General features: G+C 37.3%; 1 non-coding gene across 1 annotated transcript; it reads left to right on the top strand.

The window, feature by feature from the left end:
* Positions 1–270: 270 nt before the first annotated feature.
* On the top strand, positions 271–374 carry LOC123592296. The gene has a single exon (XR_006709692.1). It is a non-coding gene; the product is annotated as a U6 spliceosomal RNA (small nuclear RNA).
* The last annotated feature ends 9118 nt before the right edge of the window (positions 375–9492 follow it).

Below are 9492 nucleotides of genomic sequence, written 5' to 3'. Positions count from 1 at the left end.
TTTATTAACTTAAAACTCAATTTCGATAGTTATAGCATCTATTAGCACTCACTCATTTTTAGCTCTTTCGCTAAATGTAAATCCATGGTGTCCTTGATTCATGTCCCATTGAATTCTAGATTTGCACTGGAGCTTGGTCTTGATTTAGTAAATGCCTTCAACTTCTTTGTTTATAAAATGACAACCAAAATATTGGCACTTTAGTGATAATAATGAGGTTCTTTTTCTCACACTATAATTTTCTCCTGATCTGTATCAAAAGACTATTGAGTGATTGCTTCGCCAGTACATATACTAAAATTGGAAGCATACAGAGATTGGCACAGCCTCTGTGCAAGGATGACACACAAATTCATGAAGCATTCCATAAAAAAGACAAAACAAACAAACAAACAAAAACTACTGATGAAGAAAAAAAAACCTAAATTATGGTTCTGACCGCTAATGATGAATTTACAGCATAGTAGCATCTCACATGGGAATTAGTTTTAAGGTTAGTACTTAAGGTAAAAATGAAATGAAATAAATAATGCCCTTGCAAATGAACTTCCAGTAAAATATCCATTAAATCCAATACAGTTTTCCCTCCGGTCTTAGAATAAAGCTGTTTTTTTGGTTAAGCAACAGGCGACAGTTGGCATTAATGTCTCAGAATAAAAGTATTTACTGCATGTTTAAAAAATGAGGATTACAGTTACTGCAGCAAGATGCTTACACTCAGGTAGTTGAGAAGGAGATAACTGGGGAATTGCAGATTCATATCTTCCATTTCATGCTTACTGGGGGCTGTAAGCTCATCCTGTGGACAGTGGATACAATTAGCTGATCTCTCTCTCTGCACATGTATAATTGAATTTATTTAAGTTACGGAAGCATACCATGCTACTTCTTTATCATGTTTAGCAGATGACATCAGTATACTAGATCCTTTAACATGTTTGAGCAATCTTTTCATAACCATATATGAGAGTTAGGCAGTATCACTAACAAGTTTTTTTTTTTTTAACGCATTGATTGAAACCAACCAACCAATAAAGAAAAAATACTAACAATTTGGCAGAAGCATTGCCCAAAGTATGCTACAAGTATAACAATGACAAAAGATAAATCATAGGATCAAAATATTTAGACTAGTTGTTTGCTGGGCGCTCCCAGTGTAGCTGCGATGCACAAGAACCTGGAAACATCTTTGTCTTTTTGATATGGGGGTGGAAGAGCTTGGGAAAAGGGGTATTACAAAGCTACGTGACCACATGGAATGCACTAATTGGTGCTGCATATGCTGAAGTGAAATTATCTTGGTAATTGAGATAGAAGTATTGCCTGCAAAAGCAGAATTCTCCTACCAATACAGCTTTAGAAGATATCCAAGCACACATTTTACATATTGTACCACTAATATTCCTTTTTTTTTTTTTGCTAGGAGCAATGTTATTTAACCTATACAAATATACTACAGATGAATAAATGGTGTGTTGGACTCTACAGTTAAAATTGAAAGATTAGCATTTTTTTCCCTTTTGGAGGATGGACTCACTATATGGTCATATATGGATAGACTCATGGGCTTCTATGCAAATAAAATAACAAACAGTATGTATGTATGTATGTATGTATGTATGTATGTATGTAGGCAAAATGGAGAAATGCATTCTCTTTTTTCTTCCTAGGCCTATACTGACTTATGTTATCTTGATAGGTCCACTTTTTTGGCTATTATTTTAAATAGTTAACATGCTGTTGCAAAAATTTATTTGAGGAAAATGTGTAGACTAAGATTCAAAAAAAAAGAGGAGGGGCACCTGGATGGCTCAGTCGGTTGAGCGTACGACTTCAGCTCAGGTCATGATCTCACGGTTTGGCTCGTGGGTTTGAGCCCGGCATCAGGCTCTGGGCTGACAGCTCAGAGCCTAGAGCCTGCTTCAGATTCTAGTGTCTCCCTCTCTGTCTGCCCCTCCCCCACTTGTGCTGTGTGTCTCTCTCAAAAATAAATAAACATTTTAAAAAATTAAAAAAAAAAAAAGGAGGAGAAAAAAAGGAAGAAAGGAAGAAAGAAACAATTAAGTATTAAGTATATTACTTTACTTATGAAAGTTGTAATAAACTGACAGTGGAGTAAAGTCATATGGTTAAATAAACTACAAAATTTAAAAACCACAACAAATTAAATCTAAAATAATAACAAACACCCATTTTTGTCTCTCTGTGTGTGTTTAGAAATGTTAACACTTACTAAATAGAGTAATATTTTGAGGACATCAGAGTTGAGTTTATTTTACTTTGTAAAATATATGGTTCCCTTACAGAGATGTCTGGAGTGTAATAAGTCAGTGTTTGATTATAAAAAGCCCTCAATTCAGAGTAATTTAAGTAAGTCTTAAATGACAAGTACATAGATTTTTCATGCATTTCTAATTCTGATGTTAAGGCTGAATTATGATGAATGAGGTTTTAATTAGGCATTTTGTAAATAAAGCACTAAAATCTTTTTCACATAAATAAATGGTACAAAAAAAATCTCACTGCAAGGGAGTTTTAAAGTACAATACTTAATACATACTCTCTGGATTAGCATACTTCTGGACTAGCCTACTTCTGAAGGAAGGAAGGAAGGAAGGAAGGAAGGAAGGAAGGAAGGAACAAAGGAAGGAAGGAAGGAAGGAAGGAAGGAAGGAAGGAAGGAAGGAAGGAAGGAAGGAATTTAGGAATATTTTTTAGAAGTATTCTTCCCTAGGAACTTCACTGAAAATTCTGAAAAACCAAATAAAGTACATTCTGTAATGTCAGTGACTTTATACTTCTTATTTACATTCAAATAAAAGTTGTAATCAATAAGAAATAATTGTTTACTTAAATAGTGATTTATTTGAATATTGCTTGTGTATATATTCTCTCATTTGATATTTAAAATTTAAGCTAGCATTACTTTAACCTTCCTTCACCCCAAATATGTAGATGAAACTCTGTTTCAGAAAGTTAAGTAACTCACCAAAGATTATACACTTTTGGAGAGGGTGTTGAGGGAGAGGCCGGTCTCTGATTACAAAGCTCTTTACTCTGTACCACATGGAAACCTTGTTATTTTTAAAAATGAACCATCTCTAGGATTGGTTGCTAGAAGCCTAGATTCCATACTAATATGTCAGTTTTTCCAGACAGATTTCATGGGTTGGTTGGAGGTGGGAAGACAAGAGAAGATGAGGTTCTTGGATTCTTTTATGTTCCACTGCTTCTAGTGTTAGCCACAACAGAGACAAACAATGAAAGTAACAAATAGAAACTATTCCTGGACCTTGATTTTAAATTGCATACTAGTTGGAGGGAGCACATGTTTTCTGTTTTCCCAAGTTCTTTCCTTAGTCTTTTCTCTCTTCTTCCACTGGCCTGTTCTTACAAGAGGAGGGGGAGGAAGCTGGGAGAGGAGGAGGAAAGATACCTATCTGTGAGATTGAAAACAGGGATCACAGGGCTCCCTTACTCAGATTCCACGTGGCTTTTCAGGATGTGCCTATCCTCAGGCCTCTCTCATCCGATTCGGTTCCCCTTCTGTTCACCAGGTCAGAGCTGTTTGCTGCACAGAGGCAGGTTGGGACCTTCCTTGTGATCAGTTGGGTTATAGTGATGCACTGGAAGTCAATAGGTGGCTTCTAGATCTAGATTGGAGAGAGGAAGTACCAGAGGCTCATTTTAACCCACCAGCTTGCGTTGTGCTTGCCAGTATACGACTGCTCATTTATCTCTGCTTCCCAGTTCAAAATTCAGGAGGGTTGACTAGACATCTCCAGAATCCCAAAATACTTGTTTTATTGTCATTGTTGCTACTAAGAAAGCAGAATATTCTGAAGAGAATATATTAATAAAGTTTGGTCCCTTGAAAGACTCTAAGATAATTTTAAGAAAGTAAAAAAATGTGTTATGTTTTCGATTTTCTCCAGTGACTGCAATAACTAAAATGGGAATATTTCCAGACCTTGCTTTTGGGAACATATAAATCAAAGGCAGTAATAAAAAAAAACTGGATAATTTTGTAAGTTTCGCAGCCTGACAGTATTGCTTTAAAAACTGCAAATCTTTGACACATTATAGTTTAAGAATATGCTTTCACATGTCTAATTGCTAGCTGATAGAAAGACATGAATCTGCTTGGAATCCAAAGTTTCCATCTGTCTAGCTGATCGCTTCAATGTGAGTTTGCTAATAATGAATTTTATTTTAAAAAATGAACATACTACATTAGCATATGAAAATGTGTTTTTCCTTTTTTCTGAAGGTTTTAGTGTGATTATAACCTGCAAATCACCTAATCCCAGATTCTTCAGTCTAGATTGCTTTCCCTGGCCAGGCACTCTTGCAGCAGAGTGAATCCTCTGCTTTTTTTTTTTTTTTTAATGTTTATTTTTGAGAGAGAGACAGACAGAGCATGAGTGGAAGAGGGGTAGAGGGAGAGGGAGGCAGAATCTGAAGCAGTCTCCAGGCCTTGAGCCATCAGCACAGAGCCTGATGCAGGGCTTGACCTCACAAACTGTGAGATCATGACCTGAGCTGAAGTCAGACACTTAACCAACTGAGCCACTCAGTCTCCCCCAGCATCTGCTGCTTTTATTGCAGAGCCATTATTTCAGTAGCAGTTGGAAAACTACTGGTGTAACCATGGTTGATGGACTGCATCCCTCAGTAGATTGTTGGTTCCATGAATGAAGGGATCACATCTGTTTTGTTCACCATATTTCTGTCATCCAGCATAGAGCCCAATATATGACAAGTAAACTTCAGGCAAAATCAACATATCACATTTACAATGCAGATATTAGAATCAACTCTATTTAAACCAAACATTAAAGAAATTTGCAAGGTTGGAGGGGTGCCTGGGTGGCTCAGTCAGTTAAGCAACCGACTTCGGCTCAGTTCATGATCTCACAGTTCATGGATTCGAGTCCCATGTTGGGTTCTGCACTGACAGCTCAGAGCCTGAAGCCTACTTCAGATTCTGTGTCTCCCCCCGCCCCCCATCCCACCCTCCCGCCTCTCTCTCTGCCCCTCCCCCGCTCATGCTCTCTCAAAAATAAATAAACATTTAAAAAACATTTAAAATAAATTTGCAAGATTGGACAATTTAATCATTTATGTTTAAAGCAATTATTGTTAGGTATAAGAACTTACTGTTGTCCTTTTGTTACATGTTTTCTCTTATAGACCCTTTGTTCTTTGATTCCTCTTCTGTTGTCTCTCTTGGTGATTTAATTAGTTTTCGTGGAGGTATGCTTTGACTCCTCTATCATAACCTTTTGTGAACCTACTACAAGCTTTTCTTTTGTGGTTACCATGAGGCTTACATAATAAGCTTGGTATAGCCTTTTTGAGGTTCAACCTATTTGGGAATTCATGAATCTGGATACCTACTTCTCTCCCCATGTTTGCAAAGTTTTCATCTATTTCTTTAAATAGACTTTCTGTCCCTTTTTATTGTCTCCTTCCAGGATTCCCATAATGTATACATTGATTCTTTTGATCCCATGCCATCAAAAAAAGGTAGACTTTATTTTTCATTCTTTTTTTTTCCTCCTAACTAGGTCATTTCAAATGATCTGTCTGAATTCATTGATTTTCTCCTATTTTGTTGAGTATGCTATTGAAGCTCTCTATTGAATTCTTCAGTTCAGTATTCTTCTTCAGCTTTAGAATTTCTGTCTGTTTGTTTTTTTACTTCTTTGTTGAACTTCTCATTTGGCTCATGCCTTGTTTCCCTAATACTGTTTAGTTGTCTGTGTGTTCTTGTAGTTCACTCAATTTAAGAAGATTATTCTGCATTCTTTGTCAGACAGTTCATAGATTTCTATTTCCTTAGGGTCACTTACTGGAGCTTTATTAGTTTCCTTTGACAGTGTCATGTCTACCTGATCCTTTGTGATCCTTGTATCCTTGCATTGGCATATGTGCTTTTGAGTATAGAGTCTACTCTACTAGACTTTATAGGTTTGTTGGCAAGGAAAGACCTTAGCCAGTCCTCTTAGCTTGGAGTACTAGATGGATCAGCTGGTAGTGTCTGTAAGTCGGCAGGGTTTGCCATTGTGGTCTCTGTGGGCAAGGCCACTGCCCATGCTCTGAGGTCAGGTGAAGAGTGCCATGGTTGGGTTCTGCAGTCAGGCATGATTGCTGTTTGGACTCCCTGACTGAATGGGGCTACAGCCTGTGCTCCATGATTGCATGGGGTCACTGGCTGGGTTCTGTGTCTGGATGAGGCTGCAGGCTCTGTTCAGCAGTTGGGCAGAGCCGTGTGCTAAGCTTCACTGCTGGGTTGGGTGGTAGACTGGACTCCATGGCTGAATGGTACTATGGGCTATACTCTGAGGCTGGTCAGGAACATTGTTCAGGCTCCCTGGTTATCTGGAGCCAGAGAGTATACACAACAGTTGGGCATGGTTGCTGTCTTGTCTCCCTGACCATAAAGCCCATAGGATGTACTCTGCAGCTGCTGAGTATGTGTGACCACTCTTCCCAGAAGGGCTGTCTATGTTCAGTAGTTGGGCTGAAAGGCAAATTTGGTCCCCAATCTGGGAAAACACTATTGGTAGGCATGTAAATTAATACAGTCACTATGGAAAACAGAATTGAGTTTCCTCAAAAAATTTTAAATAGAACAATTATTTGATCCAGCAATCCAATTTCTAAGCATATGTCAACAAATAAAGGAAAAAAAATGAAATCACTATCTTGAAGAGATATCTGCACCTCCATGTTCACTGCAGCATTAATTTACAATAGCCAAGACAGAGAAACAACCAAAGTGCCCATCAATAGATGAATGGATAAAGAAAATGTGATACACACACACACACACACACACACACACACACACACACACAGGAATATTATTTATCTGTGAGAAAGTGGGAAATCCTGTCATTTGTGAAAACATGGATGAACCTCAAAGGCATTATGCAAGTATATTAAGTCAGATTGAAAAAAGATAAATACTGTATGATCTCACTTATATGTAGAATCTAAAAAGAAACCGAAATCATAGAAATAATACATTGGCAGCTGCCAGAGGTGGGGCTACGTGGAGAAAATGGATGATAGTAGTCAAAGGCAAAGTCAAAGTAGTCAAACAAACTCCCAGTTATATGATAAACAAGTTCTGGGGATTTAACGTACAGCATGGTAACTATAGTTTACAATACTGTATGTTTACTTGGAAGTTGCTAACAGTTCTTCCCACAAAAAAAACGTAACTGTGAGGTGATGGCTGTGTTAACTAACCTTATTGTGACAATCATAAATATATGTTAAATCATCATATTGTACACCTTAAACTTACACAATGTTATATGCCAGTTATCTTTCATAAAGCTGGGGAAAATTACAATAATTTAAAACATTGCTACTCTTCTCACTTTTTTTTTTATTTTGGAAAATATGCTTGCTTTTCACAGTTGTAGGTTAGCTATGCTAACCAGAGAGAATCAAAATAAATAGTATAGTGTCTGCAACAGAGTAAGTGCTCAATAAAGTACTTTTTAATATCACTATTAATAAAATTATTACTATATGCCCATTCTTGGGACAAATGTGAAAACCTACCATCCAAAGTGATTTCAAAAGCAATATGTTTTTCCAGTCTTGTCTACAGCCCCTCTATCTCATTCTCTGCCTCATCCACAGAAAGGTTTTTGAGATTCCTCCAGAACATCAAATCCATTTGACTTTCTTAGTTTTGCATATGACATTTGTTCTGCCAGGAAGGTTCTTCTTTTCCTAGTTATTAGCACACTAGTTATTAGCCTTCCTAGTTATTAGCCTTGAGTTCAACTTCAAGGCTTCCATGTCAGAGTTAATCTCTATCTTTTAAAAAATTTTTTTCAATATTTATTTATTTTTGTGTGAGAGAGAGAGAGAGAGAGAGAGAATGAGCAGGGGAGGTGCAGAGAGAGATGGAGACACAGAATCCAAAGCAGGCTCCAGGCTCTGAGCTGTCTGTACGGAGTCTGACACAGGGCTTGAACCCACGAGCTATGAGATCATGACCTGAACGGAAGTCGGATGCTCAACCAACTGAGCCACCCAGGAACCCTGAGTTAATCTCTGTCTTTTGACATAATACTTTCAGCATATTTTACTTCATATTTTATCTTATTTATTTTTACCCCTTTCAAGTCTCTAAAGCAGCGTCTGGCATATAATAAGCACCCAAGAAATGCTTATTGTGAGAACGTGTGAATGCAACTGAGTATGTTTTCTTTTTACACAATATGTATTCTTTAAATGGTTCTTTAAATTTGTTTCAATTTTATTTTTCAGGATGGTAGGGCTTTATTTATTAAAAATGATTACAGATGTTGTTAAGGATACCTGTCCTATTTTCTGCCAGACTTCACCAGTGAAGGTGTGCCATAATCTTTGTGTTTTCCAACAGTTGCTGCGAGAACTGGCTTTCTCAAGTACAAAAAAATTAATTAGAGATGCTTTTCTCACAGATTATCTAAGGATGAGGCCACTCTCTGGGGTCCCTTGACAGAAAGTCATTGGTGACTCCCAGCTCAAACTCTTCATAAAGTAAATGCTGGCTTAGTAAATGCTGGCTTTTGCATAGTGTGGTAGAGAGGGGGAAAGTCAGAAAGAACTGATGGGACCAGTGGTATGTTTCTTTCTTATCAGCGATAAATTCCTTAATCTCAATTCAGTTTTACTGAGTCCTTTCTAGGCACGAAAATTTGGCATACTGAGAGTTATGAAGTTGCTAAGTGTTAAAACAAGAGCCTTAGAATAAGGTTTATTTGCCAAGCTTCCAATGATGGATGTCTTAATTCTCTGCATGGTAACCTCCAGTTGAAATTGATGTTGGGGCAAAGCTAAGGTACCAAGTAAGCAATGTTCATGGTCCACACTGCTATTTCCAATTGTCTTGTTCAATCTAGAACTGAAGGATTGCGGGGGATGTGGGACTGACAGTGATGAAACTGGGGAGGTACTGGGCAATATGGGAAGGGTTGGTCTCTCTGGCTGGTTTGTTTATGTCATACTTAGCTTCAGCAGCCAGGAGTGCACGATTTTATTCGTCTTAATACCAGCTGTGTTCTATTATTGAAATAAGGTAAATAAGTTGTTATGAGCTAGGTATTAACAATATCTATATCTATTTATATTTTGCTTCTGGATAGATGGTATAGCACAAGTCTTAGTGGCTTTGATATTGAAGCCAAGTGCCTGGCTCCAAATCTCAGTTGTACCATTTATTTGCTAAGTACCCTTGGGAGGTTTTTAAAAACTTCTCTGTGCCTCAGTTTCTTCATGTGTAAAGTCTCTAATTGTGGACCATACCTCATTGGCTTGTTATTGAGAATGAAATTTGGGTAATACGTGTAAAGTTCTTACAATAGTGCTGATTATACTCACTTTGGCAGCACATATACTAAAATAGTTCTTATTATTGTTGTCATAACTTTTGTTACCACTATTAATTAGCTATTAATTAGATGTTTAATTCTTCAGTTT

This window comes from Leopardus geoffroyi, chromosome B4 (assembly GCF_018350155.1).
Source record: "Leopardus geoffroyi isolate Oge1 chromosome B4, O.geoffroyi_Oge1_pat1.0, whole genome shotgun sequence".
NCBI lineage: Eukaryota > Metazoa > Chordata > Mammalia > Carnivora > Felidae > Leopardus > Leopardus geoffroyi.
This window is presented reverse-complemented; position numbering and strand designations above follow the sequence as displayed.